Genomic DNA, 19710 nt, shown 5'->3' with positions numbered 1-19710 from the left:
TAAGATGGTTCCCATCATTTTATTGCATCAAATAATACAAAGACGGGTTTTCGAGAGATCCGGTATTTGTTGGTGCTTAGTAACGGCATATATACACTGGGGACTGGCGACTGGCGACTGCACTGAACACAGATGCCGTCATTTGACGTAGCTGGCGTTTTCCCACCTCACTGACCTACTTTCAGAAGCACGATCACGAATACCTGAGATGCTAGATACGGCTCCGCGCGTTCGGAAAGACTCGCCAATGTACTTTTTCCACGCTACGTCTCAGAAACTCGGCATGCTCGAAACTCAACGATCGACTGCACGGTCTGCGTGCTGTGGACCGCTCTAGACTGGACGACGGCGTATCCGACCATGGTGTTGACCTTGTGTAAAGAAGAAGCGAAACTCATCCGTCAAAGCGACTTGCTTCCACTGGTACACAGTCCTGTCCCGACGATCATATGCCCACTGCGATCGTATTCAATCTGTAATTTGAGCAAGCAGTAAACGAAACAAAAGATATATTCGGAGTAGGTATTAAAATCCATGGAGAAGAAATAAAAACTTTGAGGTTCGCCAATGACATTGTAATTCTGTCAGAGACAGCAAAGGACTTGGAAGAGCAGTTGAACGGAATGGATGGTGTCTTGAAGGGAGGATATAAGATGAACATGAACAAAAGCAAAACGAGGATAATGGAATGTAGTCGAATTAAGTCGGGTGATGTTGAGGGTATTAGATTAGGAAATGAGACACTTAAAGTAGTAAAGGAGTTTTGCTATTTGGGGAGCAAAATAACTGATTGATGGTCGAAGTAGAGAGGATATAAAATGTAGACTGGCAATGGCAAGGAAAGCGTTTCTGAAGAAGAGAAATTTGTTAACATCGAGCATAAATTTAAGTGTCAGAAAGTCGTTTCTGAAAGTATTTGTATGGAGTGTAGCCATGTATGGAAGTGAAACATGGACGATAAACAGTTTAGACAAGAAGAGAATAGAAGCTTTCGAAATGTGGTGCTACCGAAGAATGCTGAAGATTAGATGGGCAGATCACATAACTAATGAGGAAGTATTGAATAGGATTGGGGAGAAGAGAAGTTTGTGGCACAACTTGACCAGAAGAAGGGATCGGTTGGTAGGACATGTTCGGAGGCATCAAGGGATCACCAATTTAGTATTGGAGGGCAGCGTGGAGGGTAAAAATCGAAGAGGGAAACCAAGAGATGAATACACTAAGCAGAATACACTAAGCAGATTCAGAAGGATGTAAGTTGCAGTAGGTACTGGGAGATGAAGAAGCTTGCACAGGATAGAGTAGCATGGAGAGCTGCATCAAACCAGTCTCAGGACTGAAGACCACAACAACAACAACAACAGTCGACTGCCGAGGAAACCGTTGTACAACAGAGTGAGTGTGGTGAACGGTAGGCTCCGAAACGCTGGTGGTACCACCGCCATTGTACTCTGTCGTCTTATCTACCGCAGAGCACCGCCTGCAGTGTTTTACAGAGCGGACTAGCCCCCGGTTCACACGCTTTGTGAGGCAGCGTGGAAGTCCAACTCCTTGTCGTCTACTTGTGGTTTTGCTGTCCGCAGATGCTGTCGGCAGCGGACAAGGTTCACCATTTACGAGATGCTCGTTCCCAGGCGGTGGCCGTAAAACTGTCGCAGACTATTATAAGTAAGCCTAGGCTACGGCACTTTTCCCAGTAGCTTGTCTCAGTTGAGATCGCAACCGCGTTACTGTACGTTAGGTGTGTTGCATACCTATTGGGCTTTTCCTCATTTCGATCGCTTTTTTTTTTGCGTATATCACCACTGTCTTACTAGATTCCCCTAGAAACCGGACGCGGTGAACCATCTAGAAACTGAGCGAGGATATATAAAGAGCCGCATAACGTACAGAATATTTTCTTCTACATAGTTATCCTGATTCCTGCCACTTAAAAATAAGCAGTATTTAAAGAAAAAATTGTCAGTGTTTAATTCTTAGTTTATTCGAAAATTGTTTCAACTCGAACATTTTAGATTAGGCTTTTCCTTGACCGTTATTGACATTAAATGAATCAACAAGTTTGCTGTTACCAGTCACTGTTTAATTATCACCACGAAGCGTTTCAAAGGTTTAAACCTCCATCATCAGGTGGATCTGCATTTGTTAGTATGACATGCGTGCGTGTGTGTGTGTGTGTGTGTTGTGTTGCGATTTTTTGGAGGAACTTATGGCACTGTCCAGTGGGACAAACAAAGCACTATTTCAGAACATGGTTTTGGGTTTCCTTTGATAAAAAAGTAAACGTGTATCTACCGGTAAAAATAAAATAAGTAAAATAGAGTACCTCCAGTGCTCACAGATTCCTTTCACTTACGCCAGTGAAAGGAACCTGTGACCATTCGTTTACTTACTTTATTTTTACCGTTAAATACACGTTTATTTTTTATCAAAGGAAACCCAAAACCATGTTCTGAAATAGTGCTTTGTTTGTCCCACTAGACAGTGCCACAAGTTCCTCCGAAAAATCGTAACACAACACACACACACACACACACACACACACACACACACATGTCAGACTAACAAATGCAGTTCCACCTGATGATGGAGGTTTATACCTTTGAAACGCTTCGTGGAGATACATAAACAGTGACTAGTAACAGTAAACTTGTTGGTTCATTTAATAATCGAAAATTGTTGATTATTTTTAAAATGCAACAGAGGGATATTTTAGTAAAAATTAAAAAGAAAACAGATTTATCAATAGCGCTAGAAAAGGCAGTTTTCTAAAAAAAAAAGGCAGAAATAAAAAGAACACGGAACAGAAACATATATAACATCGCTTCAATACTTCGTCGAGCTTGTATGAAACATGTTTCTGTTATTTGCTAAACAACTTTCGCACTCAACAGTAATAAAAGTAAACTGTTTCCTTTGCTCATGATGAAGAACGTTCTACTGAGTACAAAATAACAATAATAATTCTATAGACGTTGTTCGGTGTTTCTGCATGGATACTGGACTCAAAGGTAGTTGTTTTGCTTACGTAAAAGCGCAGATTTTATGGAAATAGGTGCAAATAGGTAATATTTATTATGTATAACATTGAATTTGTATTTTGTAAGGATATAAAATACATATGGACTAATACTGAATCATGTGCGGTTCTAACAACAATGAGCCAAACAACAAACAAAGGACTAATGCTGAACAATGTGCATCTCTAACAAAGAAAAAAAGAAAAGAAGAAGGAAAAAAAACTCCCACTTCCTCTCTCACACATTCGTTAGCGTTTCTTTCGCTACCACTGCTACCAACATTACCTGTTCTCCTACCATTTACTGCGTCTTTTACGTACTGTACCAAAATTACTGAACCGTAGATTAGATAGAGCACAGCTCTAGCCATAACGATCTCCTTACTTCAGTGTCGCTTAGCCAGTGGACCTCCACATTTTCGACGCGCATTGGCGCTTCAAGAATTCCTCATTTGTTTCCGCTCCGCTTATGTAAGTTATTTTCCTTACCGCATCACACGCCCGTAACGCCAACACGTGCATTCAGTTTTTGTCTCATCAGTCTGTACTCTAACATTTATTACGTAAGTAACTAATAGTTAAAAAATGTATGAAGTAAAATTACCATAGGACGAGGTGACGCTTGTGAAACAAATGCATGGAGTACATTATTTGAAACCGGCCCTCATGGAAGTTTACCACAACTTGATGCAACCTGCCGGTTCCTTCGTGATACGTCAATTAGTTCGACCAAACTTATCACACATTCTTTCGACAGTCATGTTTGCTCGCCGACCGGTCAAAATAACAGATAAGGTATTTCTTTCCAGACTGACATTCTTTGGAGAAATAGATCCGCTTAAGCTCGCAAGGCAATATGGTGAACGTTTTGACAGGACGAAATAAAGGTTACAAGTTTTCTTAGCGAATGAGCGCTGCACCACGGCAGGGCTAAATCTGAGAACGTTCCGATGGTCCTAGAACTAACAAAGACGCTCGACAGAGCAGTGAAGAACGTCCATTCGCAGATGAGAAAAATCTGCGCCTTCCGGAAGTAATAAATTCTGTTTCTCTTAATTTTGGAAAATCAGCAAGTAAATGCCTGGGTCTACAGCAGTCATCGTTGAGTGAAGGAATATTTTGAGATAGTGGTATTCGAGCTGACATACAGTTCCTTCGACTTTGCAAACACAAAACAATGAAAATAGTTTTTGACACAACTGGAAATTTTTTGGCAATAGTTTGATGGCTGGTACCCAACTGTTATCATAAAAAAACTTTAAGAATATTAATTCTAATCGTCAAAGGACACAGATGTGGAAGCCGATTCTCCACTATTGTAACAACAGAAAAACGACGAGGAAACGAATGAACTCGAGGTATAGCTTACCTTGTAGCGAAGATAACGTGTGCAATTTGTTACAACAGCGTGTGACGTCATTTCACTATTTTTGGCATGTTTCGAGCTTAAACGTGAAAAGAAATGTACGACGTTGGTGGTGAGTGTTTTGAATATTCTCTTTAAAGTAAATAAACAACTTCGTGCAAACTTTTCGCTACTTTGATTCGTATAAAGACCTCTATTCCTTGACTGTAGCGTTACTGAACAGCTAGAATTTGAATGAAAAAGCCTCCGTAGCGGTCAAACCTGTTAGCACTTCACTGCATACGTCAGGCCACGGTTATTTAAATAAAAAGTTTAGGCTGCTACAGTATTAGTCGGCTAAAAAAGCATAATTTAATCGTGGGTGTTTCGCCTGTACTTTATGAAACGTAGGCGGTCCTGCAACACTACTTTGGAAAACGCTCGACATTACATTTATATCGGAAGTTTCTCTCAGTTCAGAATGAAATGCTGTGTTGTGTTTGCTAGAAACTCGTCAGTCCCGTCACGCAGCTGGTCTGACATTCCGTAAGTTTGTATTTTTGTCATTATGTGGTACGGCGGGAGTGTATCAAGTGACTTCCGGAAGTCAAGGAACACAGCATCACCCGGGCGCCTCTATCTTCCGCTTTCTGGATGTCATGGACGAACAGGGTGAACTAGTTTTTCCACACTATCACTTTTTTCGGAACCCATGTTGCTTCCCACAGAGGATAAATTTGTGGTCTCGAGAAATGTCATAATACGCGAGCAAGTTTACACATGGAAGTACAGTCAAGAAGAAAACAAAAAAAAAGCAGCCCCAAAGAATTACGCGAACAGTATGGAAATCTGTAGATCCGAAGTACATGTGCAGACTAATGAATGATTACAATTTCAGAAAAACTGGATGATTTATTTAAGAGAGACAGCTTTACAAATTAAGCAAGTGAATAACACGTTCGTCCACCTCTAGCCCTTATGCAGGCGTTGATTGGTAGTGCTGCTGGATGCCCTCGTGAGAAATATCGAGCCAAATTCTAACTGACGCGTTAGATCGCCGAAGTCCCGAGCTGGTTCGAAGTCACTGTCCATAATGTTGCAAACGTTACCAACTGCGTAGACATCCGGACGAGGTAGGGTTTGGAAAGCACAAACAGTAGAAACTGTCGCTTTGTGCAGGGGATGGAAGGGGGGGGGGTGGGAGAGGGAGACATTATCTTATTGAAACGTAAGCCCAGCGTGGGTTGCCATCAAGGGCAACAAAATGGGGCGTAGAATATGGTCGACGTGTCACCGTGCTGTGAGGGCACCGCAGATGACAAACAAAGGGGCCCTTCTATGGAAAGAAATGGTACCACTATCAGTCCTGGTTCTTGGCCAGTTTGGCGAGCGACAGCCATGTTAGTATACCAGGGAGTCTCCAGACACGTCTTTGCTGGTCATCGGGGCTCAGTCCGAAGCGAGATTCATCACTGACAAGAATTCTTCTGCAGTCAGTAGACTTATCTCGAGACGCCCCGGACAGTGGTGGGATACCAGCCAAACAGTTGTCTCCCATATGGCTCGACAACCAAGAGTGGTGGTGCGGACAGCAGTGGGATACAAAGCTGACTGTCTCCAACCATAAGGCCCGACAACCAAGAGTGGTGGTCTGGAGTGCCTCCAAGTCATTCTGGGTTTACATTTCAGCAAAATAACGCCCGCCTGCATATGGCGGCCGGCTGCTGGGGCCAAGCGGTTCTAGGTGCTTCAGTCCGGAACCGCACGACTGCTACGGTCGCAGGTTCGAATCCTGCCTCGGGCATGGATGTGTGTGCTGTCCTTAGGTTGGTTAGGTTTAAGTAGTTCTAAGTTCTAGGGGACTGATGACCTCAGATGTTAAGTCCCATAGTGCTCAGAGTCATTTGGAACATTTTTTTTTCTTTTGCGTATGGCGAGAGTTTCTACTGCTTGTCTTCTTGCTTGCCAAACCCTTCCTTGGCCAGCGTGGTAGCCGGATCACTGCAGAGTTGAGAACGTTTGGATGATTATGGGGAGGACCTTGGAACCATCTCGGGATTTTGACGGTCTAATACGTGAATTGGACAGAATTTGGCACGATATCCCTCACGAGAACATCTAACAACAACATCAGTCAATGACAGGCCAACAAACTGCTCGCATACGATCCAGAGGTGGACCATCGCGTTCTTGACTTGCTCAACCTGTGAAGCTCTTCCTCTTCAATAAATCATCCAATTCTTCTGAAATTTTAATCACTTGTTTGTATGTTTTGTTCATCACATCTACCGATACCGTCCCATTGGCTTACTTCCTTCGTGGTGCATCAATTTTTTTTGTTCCTTGAGCGTTGAAAAATGGTTCAAATGGCTCTGAACACTATGGGACTTAACATCTGAGGTCATCAGTCCCCTAGACTTAGAACTACTTAAACCTAACTAACCTAAGGACATCACACACATGCATGCCCGAGGCAGGATTCGAACCTGCGACCGTAGCAGCAGTGCGGTTCCGGACTGAAGCGCCTAGAACCGCTCGGCCACAACGGCCGGCTCTTTGAGTGTAAAAAGAGCCGGAAAACCTCAGTACAAGGAAAGTAATTTTACATTTGTGACCTGTTTGCGATCTCGTTCAAAAGGTTCAAATGGCTCTGAGCACTATGGGACTAAACATCTGTGGTCATCAGTCCCCTAGAACTTAGAACTACTTAAACCTAACTAACCTAAGGACATCACACACATCCATGCCCGAGGCAGGATTCGAACCTGCGACCGTAGCAGTCGCGCGGTTCCGGACTGAGCGCCTAGAACCGCTAGACCACCGCGGCCTGCCTGCGATCTCGTTAAACCGATTTGTAAACAAAACCGCAATTGCTACTGTAGTCGCTGACGATGCTTTTAAATACAGCGAAAAGCGTTTGGTGAAAATAAGTCTTCGTGCTGTCCCAAAAGGCAGTTAAACTCTCATACTACTTGCAAAAATTTGCGGTGGTGGTAGTGTGTGATGAGCACTTAAGCCGTGACATCGTGTGGTGTGGGGATTTCCTGCCGTACGGCAGAGTGGGGAAGCGGCATCTGAGCCCCGTGTCGGGCAGTTGGCCGGCGCGCTGCGGTAATTGCGGGCGGTGAGTCAGGCGGGAGAGAGAGGGTAACCTGTTCTCCGGAGCCAGACGGCCGGCGCGCTTCGTTACGCAGCAGGCGGGGGGCGAGCCACAGGTGCCGCGTCCTCGACTCGCTGGTCGTCAACCCGGCAGGGACGAGGCGGCGAGCCAAGCTGTACACCGCACCGCACCACAGCACACTGCACCACGCGCTCTGATAAAGACCTCCGCACCCGACCTGTCGTGGACGGGTTTTGTGACGTCACAAAGTGAAATTACCTGCCGTGGAGCCATCTACATTTCAATCTGCAGTATGGGAAAAAAAAAAGCCGACCCGAAAAATACTCTACTGATCAAAAGTATCCGGACATCGCTCATCGCTACATAATGCGGAATTGATCACCACATCTACATCTACATACATACTCCGCAATCCACCATACGGTGCGTGGCGGAGGGTACCTCGTACCACAACTAGCATCTTCTCTCCCTGTTCCACTCCCAAACAGAACGAGGGAAAAATGACTGCCTATATGACTCTGTACGAGCCCTAACCTCTCTTATCTTATCCTTGTGGCTTTACGCGAAATGTATGTTGGCGGCAGTAAAATTGTACTGCAATCATCCTCAAATGCTGGTTCTCTAAATTTCCTCGGTAGCGATTCACGAAAAGAACGCCTCCTTTCCTCTAGAGACTCCCACCCGAGTTCCTGAAGCATTTCCGTAACACTCGCGTGATGATCAACCCTACCAGTAACAAATCTAGCAGCCCGCCTCTGAATTGCTCCCATGTCCTCCCTCAATCCGACCTGATAGGGATCCCAAACGCTCGAGCAGTACTCAAGAACAGGTCGCACCAGCGTTCTATAAGCGGTCTCATTTACAGGTGGATCACATCTTCCCAAAATTCTACCAATGAACCGAAGACGACCATCCGCCTTCCCCACAACTGTCATTACATGCTTGTCCCACTACTTATCGCTCTACAATGTTACGCCCAACTATTTAATCTACATGACTGTGTCAAGCGCTACACTACTAATGGAGTATTCAAACATTACAGGATTCTTTTTCCTATTCATCTGCATTAATTTACATTTATCTATATTTAGAGTTAGCTGCCATTCTTTACACCAATCAAAAATCCTGTCCAAGTCATCTTGTATCCTCCTACAGTCACTCAATGACGACACCTTTCCGTACACCACAGCATCATCAGCAAACAGCCGCACATTGCTATCCACCCTATCCAAAAGATCATTTATGTAGATAGAAAACAACAGCGGACCTACCACACTTCCCTGGGGCACTCCAGATGATACCCTCACCTCCGATGAACACTCACCATCGAGGACAACATACTGGGTTCTATTACTTAAGAAGTCTTCGAGCCACTCACACACTTGGGAACCAATCACATATGCTCGTACCTTAGTTAGGAGTCTGCAGTGGGGCACCGAGTCAAACGCTTTCCTGGAAGTCAAGGAATATGGCATCCGTCTGATACCCTTCATCCATATGGTTCGCAAGATATCATGTGAAAAAAGGGCGAGTTGCGTTTCGCAGGAGCGATGCCTTCTAAAGCCGTGCTGATTCATGGACAGCAACTTCTCTGTCTCAAGGAAATTCATTATATTCGAACTGAGAATATGTTCGAGAATCCTGCAACAAAGCGATGTTAAGGATATTGGTCTGTAATTTTGAGGATCCGTCCTTCTACCCTTCTTATATACAGGCGTCACTAGATGTCACGAGAGGCGGGCCCGTCATTACAAAAGGAGGCAGGCTGTATTGTGGTATCAGCAGAGAAACAGTAGCACTAGAATGCGTCAGGAGACCTCAGTGACTTCGAACGCGCACTGGACACTGGCCGTCACCTGGGGAACAAATCCATCAGGCACACGTAAGTCCTTGTGGCGCTGTCCAGGTCGCCTGATGGTGACGTTGAAACGCGAAGGACAAACCGCAGCTAAACCAACAGCAGTCAGACCTCAGGTGTTGACGGACAGGAACGGTGGAGCTTTGTGGGGGGAATTGAGCAGAAGGAATCACTCGTGAGTTGCAAAGTGCGACCAATAGTACAATGACTTTGCATAGACAGATAAAGAGAATGGGCCACAATGGTCCGGCAGTTCCTCAAAAGCCACACATTTCTCTAATCAGTGCTAAGTGACGCTTGAGGTGGTCTAAAGAGCGACACCAACGGACAGTGGATGACCGAACTAAGTGGTTTGGATTGATGAAACACATTATACCCTTTGCCAGCCCAATGGAATGCCTGGAGAACGTTGTCTACCATCATGTATGGTGGCAACAGTGATGTAGAGAGGGCATAGTGTCACAGTTTGGGGAGGGGGGAGTGTTTGGTGCATAGAGTGTAGACCCATTTCTGCGCTTGTGGAAACGCTAACTGCAGACGGATGTGAAAACATTTTAATCGCCTTGTGTACATGAACAGCTCAGGGACGATGATTGCATCAACGTGAAATGCATTCTGTCATAAAGCAGCACCTGGGGGGCAATCGTTTATGGACAAAAGTGTTACTGAAATGGACCGACCTGCCCGAAATCCCGATCTGAACCCAGTGGAGCACGTCTGGAACGAGTTAGACTCTAGGGTCCAGCATGACTAGCTTCACTCGTTTTGGCTCCTGAGAAAGAATAGGCTACCATTCCTCTACCAACACTGAAACACTTGTCCTCAGTGGAATTCAACCATCATATAGGCGAATGGTGGACACACCTCGTATTAATGTCCTGTAACTAGAGTCTGGGTAATTTCAATCGCATAGTATGAGGACTAGCCACAAAGTACATTACGTTTTCGTTTGTATCCGTTAGGGGCGGGGCTAGCGCGGCCATCTTGGTGTCATGGCATTCCGCCTCTCAGTCGACATCCTGCCGTGCTAGTGAGAGGTTCGTGCTGTACTCCGTTGAGTTACTGTGACAGTTTGAAATGTCAGCGTTAATTGAAAATGCCGCGAAGTGTGAAGTGCATGCTGTAATAAGGTTTCTGACTGCAAAAAACTGTACACCGATAGAAATCTATCGGCAGCGTTGTGAAGTGTATGGAGACAACATAATCACTGAAGGTGGAGTGCGTCAATGGGTCATAAAATTTAAAAATGGCCGAAATAACGTTCACGACGAAGAGCGAAGTGGAAGACCCAGCATAGTGACTGCCGAACTTGTCGAAAAAGTCGATGCCGCGGTCCGTGAAAACCGTAATTTAACAATAACGGAACTCTCTATGAGTTTTCCACAAATTTCGCGAAGTTTGTAGCACGAAATCATTACCGAAAAGCTTGGTTACCACAAGTTTCGTGCAAGATGGATACCAAAAATCTTGACAGAGATTCACAAAAATCAGCGAATGGCTGCAGCGTTAACGTTTTTGGACGCTTACGAGAAATATGGCGACTCATTACTCTATCGCATCGTTACTGGTGACGAAACATGGGTTAAGCATGTGAACTGCGAGACAAAATTGCAGTCAATGCAGTGGGGGCACACAAATTCCCCCCAAAAACCCAAGAAATGCATGCAAACAATGTCGGCAAGGAAGGTGATGGCGACTGTCTTTTGGGACAGAAAAGGTGTGATTTTTGTGGATTTCCTGGAAAGAGGCACTACAATAAACTCTCAAAGGTATTGCCAAACTCTGCACAACCTCAGAAGAGCAATACAAAACAAGCGCAGGGGAAAGATGGGCTCAAAGATCTTGCTGATTCACGACAACGCCCGGGCCCACACGGCAAATGCCACTCGTGAAGTTCTCGAATCTTTTAAGTGGGAGTTGTTTTCTCATCCGCCGTACAGTCCCGACCTGGCACCGAGCGACTTCCACTTATTCCCAGCAATGAAGAAGTGGTTGGCTATGCAGCGATTTGATGACGACACACAGCTTCAAGAAGAGGTAACCACGTGGTTGAAGGAGCAGGCGGCCGAATTTTACGACGAAGGAATTTCCAAGCTCGTCCATCGCTACGATAAGTGCCTTAATTTAAATGGCAACTATGTAGAAAAGTAATATTTAAGTGTTGCTTTCATCTGTATATAATTAAAAAAAATCCAATACTTTATTTATTTTTAATTCCAAAACGTAATGTACTTTGTGGATAGCCCTCGTAAATACAAAAGACTGGGTCGGATTTGACCCTTTTAGTGAAAAGTAAGTCAGGTCATCACAAAAATTGGATCATTTCGTCCACTACAGCCTGTTGAGTTCTGTCGTTGCTTTTTAGAGTGAAGTGGAATCAGGACTTTTTGATCCTCAGTTTCTCATTTCTTCATGTTAGGCCGGCCTGGGTATGTGAAGTCACAGAAAATGCACCAATGTGCGTAAGAAGTTCTCCATCAGTACATTGTACGATCTGAAGGTTGGTGTCACCGCATAGTACCATTATTCTTTCACCAAACTGTTAATGCTAACCGGTAAGTCCAAAAACTGTATAATACATACACCGAAGAGCCAAAGAAACTGTACACATACCTAATATCGTTTAAGGCCCCCGCGAGCGCGAAGAGGAGCCGCAACATGACGTGGCATGGACTCGACTAATGTCTGAAATAGTGCTGGAGGGAACTGACGCCATGAATCCTGCAGGGCTGTCCATAAATCAGTAAGAGTACGAGGGGGTGGAGGTCTCTTCTGAACAGCACGTTGCAAGGCACCACAGATATGCTCAATAATGATCATGTCTGGAGAGTTTGGTGGGCAACAGAAGTGTTTAACCTCAGAAGAGTGTTCCTGGACCCACTCTGTAGCAATTCTGGACGTTTGGGGTGCGAATTGTCCTGCTGGAATTCTCCAAGTCCGTCGGAATGCACAATGGACATGAATGGATGCAGGTGATTAGACAGGATGCATACGTACGTGTCACCTGTCAGAGTTGTATCTAGAGGTATCAGGGGTCCCATAGCACTTCAACTGCACATGCCCCACAACATTACAGAGCCTCGACCAGCTTGAACATTCCCCTGGTCACATACAGGGTCCATGGATTCATGAGGTTATCTCCATACCCGTACACGTCCATCCGATCGATACACTTTGAAACGAGACTCGTCCGACCAGGCAGCACGTTTCCAGTCACCAACAGTGCAATGTCGGGCAAGTGCTCTACCATCTGAGCTACCGAAGCACGACTCACGCCCGGTACTCACAGCTTTACTTCTGCCAGTATCTCGTCTCCTACCCTCCAAACTTTACAGAAGCTCTCCTGCGAACCTTGCAGAACTGCTGAAAGAAATTATATTGCGGAGACATGGCTTAGCCACAGCCTGGGGGATGTTTCCAGAATGAGATTTTCACTCTGCAGTGGAGTGTGCGCTGATATGTCGGGCTCACAGTTTTAATCTGCCAGGAAGTTTCATATCAGCGCACACTCCGCTGCAGAGTGAAAATCTCATTCTAGTGCAATGTCGGTCTTGACGGGCCCTGGTGAGGCGTAAGGCTTTTTGTCGTGCGGTCATCAAGGGTACATGAGCGGGCCCTCAGCTCCGAAAGCCCATATCGACGAAGTTTCGTTGAATGGTTGGCGTGCTGTCACTCGTTGATGGTCCAGCACTGAAATCTGCAGCACTTTGCTGATCGGTTGGACTTCTGTCGCTTTGAGCGATTCTCTTCAGTCGTCGTTGGTCCCGATCTTGCAGGCTCTTTTTCCGGTCGCAACGATGTCGGGGAGTTGACGTTTTACCGGATTCTTGATGTTCACGGTATACTCGTGAAATGGTCGTATGGGAAAATCCCCAGTGCGTCGTTACCTCGGAGATGCTATGTCCTATCGCTCGTTCGCCGACTATAACACCACGTTGAAATTCACTTAAATCTTGATAAGTTGCCATTGTACCAGTAGTAACCGACCTAATACCAGCGCCATACACTTGTTGTCTTATATAGGTGTTGCCGACCGCAGCGCCGTGTTCTGCCTGTCTACATATCTCTGTATTTGAATACGCATGCCTATACGAGTTTCTTTGACGCTTGAGTCTATGTGGACCAACTCACAGAAGATGTACAACGGTGTGGATATTTCTAGCGAGCCGGAGCAATAGTATAGACCGCTGTGACGACCTTGTCATGAGTGCTTGAGGTGTTCTGTGACGAGAGGACTATCAGCAGAGGCAGTGTAGTCTCCAGGCCACCTCGATCGCCTCATCTCTTTCGCTGTTATTTATCTGCGGGAAAAATACAACGGTCTAGTGTCCTCAAGTAATCCCAACACACTGGAAGAGCTACAGGGATTGGATAAAAATGTGGAAGCACCGAGAATAATGCAGGCTTGAACGTAAATGCAGGTGGTAGCCAAGTCCGCAGGTGACGCTGTTGTATTTGACCACAAACGGCACCTGCGCAATGTTCTCAGTGCGTTGCAAGCGTCAGTCGTGCTCAGAACACTGTTCCGTGTAGTTGTGAGTTCATTATGTCGTGGGAAAGTCAATTCGAAAGTGGGCAAATTGTTGGTGCTGGTATGATGGGTGTAACCAGCATCGTCGAAGTATTTGGTGTTTCAGGGGGTACTCTGTAGAAGATATACGGGGAAGGTAGAAAAACATCATCCGCTAAGTCACCACGTGGACGGAAGTATGTGTTTGATTGATCGTGACGAGCGGTTATTGAAGAGGATTTTGACGTAAAATAAGAGGGCGAAAGCTGTAAAAGTCTCTGTCTAACAGAATTTCGCATTCGCGAACCCTGTCGGCGCCAAAACACCGCCAACAAAATCACCACCATCGTCGTTCGCTGAACTTACTACTGTGTGCTGATTTTATTCAAAAATGGTTCAAATGTCTCTGAGCACTATGGGACTTAACTTCTTAGGCCATCAGTCCCCTAGAACTTAGAACTACTTAAACGTAACTAACCTAAGGACATCACACACATCCATGCCCGAGGCAGGATTCGAACGTGCGACCGTAGCGGTCGCGCGGTTCCAGACTGCAGCGCCTAGAACCGCTCGGCCACCCCGGCCGTAGCGGTCGCGCGGTTCCAGACTGCAGCGCCTAGAACCACTCGGCCAACCCGGCCGGCTGATTTTATTCGACCCACAAGTACACAGAATTCACGTTATTATCGTAGGCCTTCTGCGTGAATTTACATCCCATCTTAAGACATCCAGGTCAGATTAGAGGCGGCGTGCTAGATTCGCGACTGATAGGTTATGGAGATGCTTCGTCAACTCAAGCCGGAATTCCTAGACGGAAGACGACGTTCTTTTCGCGGAATACTACAGAGTAAAATTAGAGAACCGGCTTTTGTAACTGACTGCAGAACGATTCTACTGTCGTCAACTTGCATTTCATAACATAAAATACACTCCTGGAAATTGAAATAAGAACACCGTGAATTCATTGTCCCAGGAAGGGAAACTTTATTGACACATTCCTGGGGTCAGATACATCACATGATCACACTGACAGAACCACAGGCACATAGACACAGGCAACAGAGCATGCACAATGTCGGCACTAGTACAGTGTATATCCACCTTTCGCAGCAATGCAGGCTGCTATTCTCCCATGGAGACGATCGTAGAGATGCTGGATGTAGTCCTGTGGAACGGCTTGCCATGCCATTTCCACCTGGCGCCTCAGTTGGACCAGCGTTCGTGCTGGACGTGCAGACCGCGTGAGACGACGCTTCATCCAGTCCCAAACATGCTCAATGGGGGACAGATCCGGAGATCTTGCTGGCCAGGGTAGTTGACTTACACCTTCTAGAGCACGTTGGGTGGCACGGGATACATGCGGACGTGCATTGTCCTGTTGGAACAGCAAGTTCCCTTGCCGGTCTAGGAAAGGTACAACGATGGGTTCGATGACGGTTTGGATGTACCGTGCACTATTCAGTGTCCCCTCGACGATCACCAGTGGTGTACGGCCAGTGTAGGAGATCGCTCCCCACACTATGATGCCGGGTGTTGGCCCAGTGTGCCTCGGTCGTATGCAGTCCTGATTGTGGCGCTCACCTGCACGGCGCCAAACACGCATGCGACCATCATTGGCACCAAGGCAGAAGCGACTCTCATCGCTGAAGACGACACGTCTCCATTCGTCCCTCCATTCACGCCTGTCGCGACACCACTGGAGGCGGGCTGCACGATGTTGGGGCGTGAGCGGAAGACGGCCTAACGGTGTGCGGGACCGTAGCCCAGCTTCATGGAGACGGTTGCGAATGGTCCTCGCCGATACCCCAGGAGCAACAGTGTCCCTAATTTGCTGGGAAGTGGCGGTGCGGTCCCCTACGGCACTGCGTAGGATCCTACGGTCTTGGCGTGCATCCGTGCGTCGCTGCGGTCCGGTCCCAGGTCGACGGGCACGTGCACCTTCCGCCGACCACTGGCGACAACATCGATGTACTGTGGAGACCTCACGCCCCACGTGTTGAGCAATTCGGCGGTACGTCCACCCGGCCTCCCGCATGCCCACTATACGCCCTCGCTCAAAGTCCGTCAACTGCACATACGGTTCACGTCCACGCTGCCGCGGCATGCTACCAGTGTTAAAAGACTGCGATGGAGCTCCGTATGCCACGGCAAACTGGCTGACACTGACGGCGGCGGTGCACAAATGCTGCGCAGCTAGCGCCATTCGACGGCCAACACCGCGGTTCCTGGTGTGTCCGCTGTGCCGTGCGTGTGATCATTGCTTGTACAGCCCTCTCGCAGTGTCCGGAGCAAGTATGGTGGGTCTGACACACCGGTGTCAATGTGTTCTTTTTTCCATTTCCAGGAGTGTAAAATAAAAGGAAATATGGCTCATACGGATGCCCATATAGACAGTCGTTTTTCCCTCGGTCTGTTTGCTAGTGGAACAGAGAAGGAACTGAGTATTTGGTGGTACAAAGTACCTTCCGCCACGTACCATACGGTGGGTTGCGTAGTTAGTATGTAGATTCCTGCCACATACTTTACCTACGACTGAGGCTGTGTAATCATTACCAACTGACAGTTTCTGAACTAAGTTCAACTGCTTTTCATCTTCGTATAATTACTAGCCTAGGAAACAAAGGAATCATACTCCTGACGTATTCTGCATACTACCTCTCAATGGTACCTGACTGGATAATGTTCCGAGTTAACTCATGACTTTGGAAAAAACTGATGATTGCACAAATGCGAGCAGTACGAATAAAATTCGCTAATGAAATTCGTTGTTCATGAGCGACCACAGTTTGAGAAAAAAAGTGATGTTCATACCTACAAGACTAGAAGAATACAGACCTTTATAACTCAATATTAAAAGGTCTCAGTGACTCTGAAAGAAGTTCAGTATGCGTCAACCAAAAAAATTTCACTCATTAACCTAATAACATAACGTATCAGCCAGATACTAAAGTAGGTTTTAAATCTAAACTAGAAGCATTCCTTAAAGGCAGTTGCTTCTATGACTGAAAAACAATATGTTTATTATTTATCATGTATAACATATGAAGACATGCAGATAGAAGAGGTTGACAGCGTTAAATTCCTGGGATTACAACTCGAAAATAAATTTGTTTAAGAAGGGCATACCACAGAAATGGCGAAGCGCCTAAAGAAGTCTGTATTTGCAATGCGAATGATGACAGATGTAGGGGAAATAGGAAACATAAATATAAAAAAGGTAGCGTACTTTGCTTACTTTCATTCCATTACATTTTATAAGATCATTTTTTGGGTTAACTCGTCAAACCAAGCAAAACCTTTTAGAGTGCATAAGCGTGTAACAAGGCTCATAGGTGGTGTAAGTATCAGTAACAGGAATAAGAACAATCGCCGGCCGGAGTGGCCGAGCGGTTCTAGGTGCTACAGTCTGGAACCGCGCGACCGCTACTGTCGCAGGTTCGAATCCTGCCTCGGTCATGGATGTGTGTGTTGTCCTTAGGTTAGTTAGGTTTAAGTAGTTCTAAGTTCTACGGGACTGATGACCTCAAAAGTTAAGTCGCATAGTGCTCAGAGCCATTTGAAACATTTGAACAATCCACGCAAAGACCTAAAATCACTTACCTTGGTCAAAAAGGAGTTCAATATTCACGAACACACATTTTAAATAAACTGCCAGCAATCATTAAGAAGATGATTTCAGATAAAACATAGTTTAAATAGTGTCTGAAAGATTTTTTGGCAGGCAACACCTTCTACCGTTAGATCAGCTTAAGCAAAAATGTCTGTTGCATTTCAGTTTTGAACCAGTTGTTCACAACAGTCAAGATTAGGTATTTTGGTTATAAATGTATTGAAAGTGCGTAGCTTTGTTTCATTCTGACAGTGTGTTAATTCTGTAAATATTAGCAGTTCCAGTTTACTGCAGTGTATTCATAGTTTTTGACAATCTCCTGACAAGTGGTTATGGAAGTTAGTATTATTATGTTTCTTTATGTTTCTTATGTTAACACTTTCTGACTTGTTCCACACCAAAGAGAATCATCTCATTTTGGGGTCTATGCAAAAAGAACTGAATTAAAGTTAAATTTAGGCCAGAGCGGCATTTAAGAACTTGCAAATGGACAGCACGTAGCCATCCAGTGAAACTAATCATGTATACATATCCTGTGGAACATGTGACTAACAAAAGTTTTAAAACTTTTCCCTAAAAATCTTTCTTTCCAATACTTCTTCTCGTATATTGTTCCTTTCCACTTCTTTCGTAACCTCTTGAACTCGGGTTGTTGTTAATCTCTTTTGACTGAAATATATGGAGACTTGTTTGGCGAGTGTATTGTCATCCATTTTGTAAATATACCAAAAATACAGTAATCTCCTCTGTTTCTGATATGTGTTCTGATATATTTCATCGTTAATTCTTAAATTCGAACAAACTGCATTTTTTCTATGTGGCTAATATATTTCATATAATTCTTCTTTCTAAGATTTTTAATTTATCAAGCTTGTTAATTTAGTACTAGGCATTATCTGGCACACAAGCATTCTGACTACAGTACCGTGTTATAATGTTTTAAGATCTTATGTGAGCACTTTCTGTTGTAGGTATTCTTATGTATTCTAATACAGTTTATTTATTTTTTCATGAACAATCATTTGAGAATACTAATGCAGAATCATAATCATGATCACCTTTCAAGTAATGTCATTTGACGCGTTCCGCCTCAGAACTGTTCACACCATCTCTTTATGAGACAACCAAGGTATCTTTTTGGTACTGTATTATGTACCATTGCAGTTTTAGTTATCCTGTTATCAGAAGTACTTTGCAAGTGGTGCTTGCAACTCAGTTTGTATTTTTCAATTATATCTGTTAGAGGTTTAACGTTTTGTTCTTGTCTAATATCGTGTTTCTATTATGTTCCAGTAATGGTTGTTGGCTACGAAGTGCAGGAACTCCATCTCTGATGATTCGATCCATCATAATCGATCAGATGTTGGGGTCCATCTATGCGTACCATAAAGCAACAAAGGCAAGGCTATCACTCGTTAAAGCCTAATTAGCATTTCTTTCGGCACGTCATGTTTCACCGAGCGAGGTGGCGCAGTGGTTAGCACACTGGACTCGCATTCGGGAGGACGACGGTTCAATCCAGTCTCCGGCCATCCTGATTTAGGTTTTCCGTGATTTCCCTAAATCGCTTCAGGCAAATGCCGGGATGGTTCCTTTGAAAGGGCACGGACGATTTCCTTCCCCATCCTTCCCTCACCCGAGCTTGCGCTCCGTCTCTAATGACCTCGTTGTCGACGGGACGTTAAACACCAAGATCCTCCAAGATCCTCCTCCCCTACGTCATGTTTCAATGTGCGTTGTAAGAGTCCACAGAAATGTTTGAATCTTCCCAATTTTAGTTCTACATCCTCTGATCTGGAAATTTTAAAATTCCACCAGAGATATTTAAACTCTCTTACTTCTTCAGTTATTTGTCCATGTTCAACAACAGGTCCAAACCTTGAAATCCCATCACTTTTGTTTTATCTGTGGATATTCTCATTCCGTATCAGCTGGTAAAATAAAAGTGATCGCATTTCAAGCTCTTTAATCCGAAATAACCAAAATTGTTGTCGATGGACAAATAATTTACATTTCTATACAGTGTCACAATTGCTGAATTATATGAAATAAAATCGTCATAATTTCTGAACAGGTTACGGTGGGACGTTCAAATGCATGGTTAGCTGCAGGACATGATGGGAATTAGTAAGGTTTGGTTTACCGACGAAGCCTAATTTCATTTGGATGCGTTCTTCAATAAGGAAAATTGGCGCATTTGGGGGACTGAGAATCAGCGTTTCGCGATCGAAAAGTCCCTTCACCTTC

Source organism: Schistocerca cancellata, chromosome 9 (genome assembly GCF_023864275.1).
Source record: "Schistocerca cancellata isolate TAMUIC-IGC-003103 chromosome 9, iqSchCanc2.1, whole genome shotgun sequence".
Lineage (NCBI taxonomy): Eukaryota > Metazoa > Arthropoda > Insecta > Orthoptera > Acrididae > Schistocerca > Schistocerca cancellata.
This window is presented reverse-complemented; position numbering follows the sequence as displayed.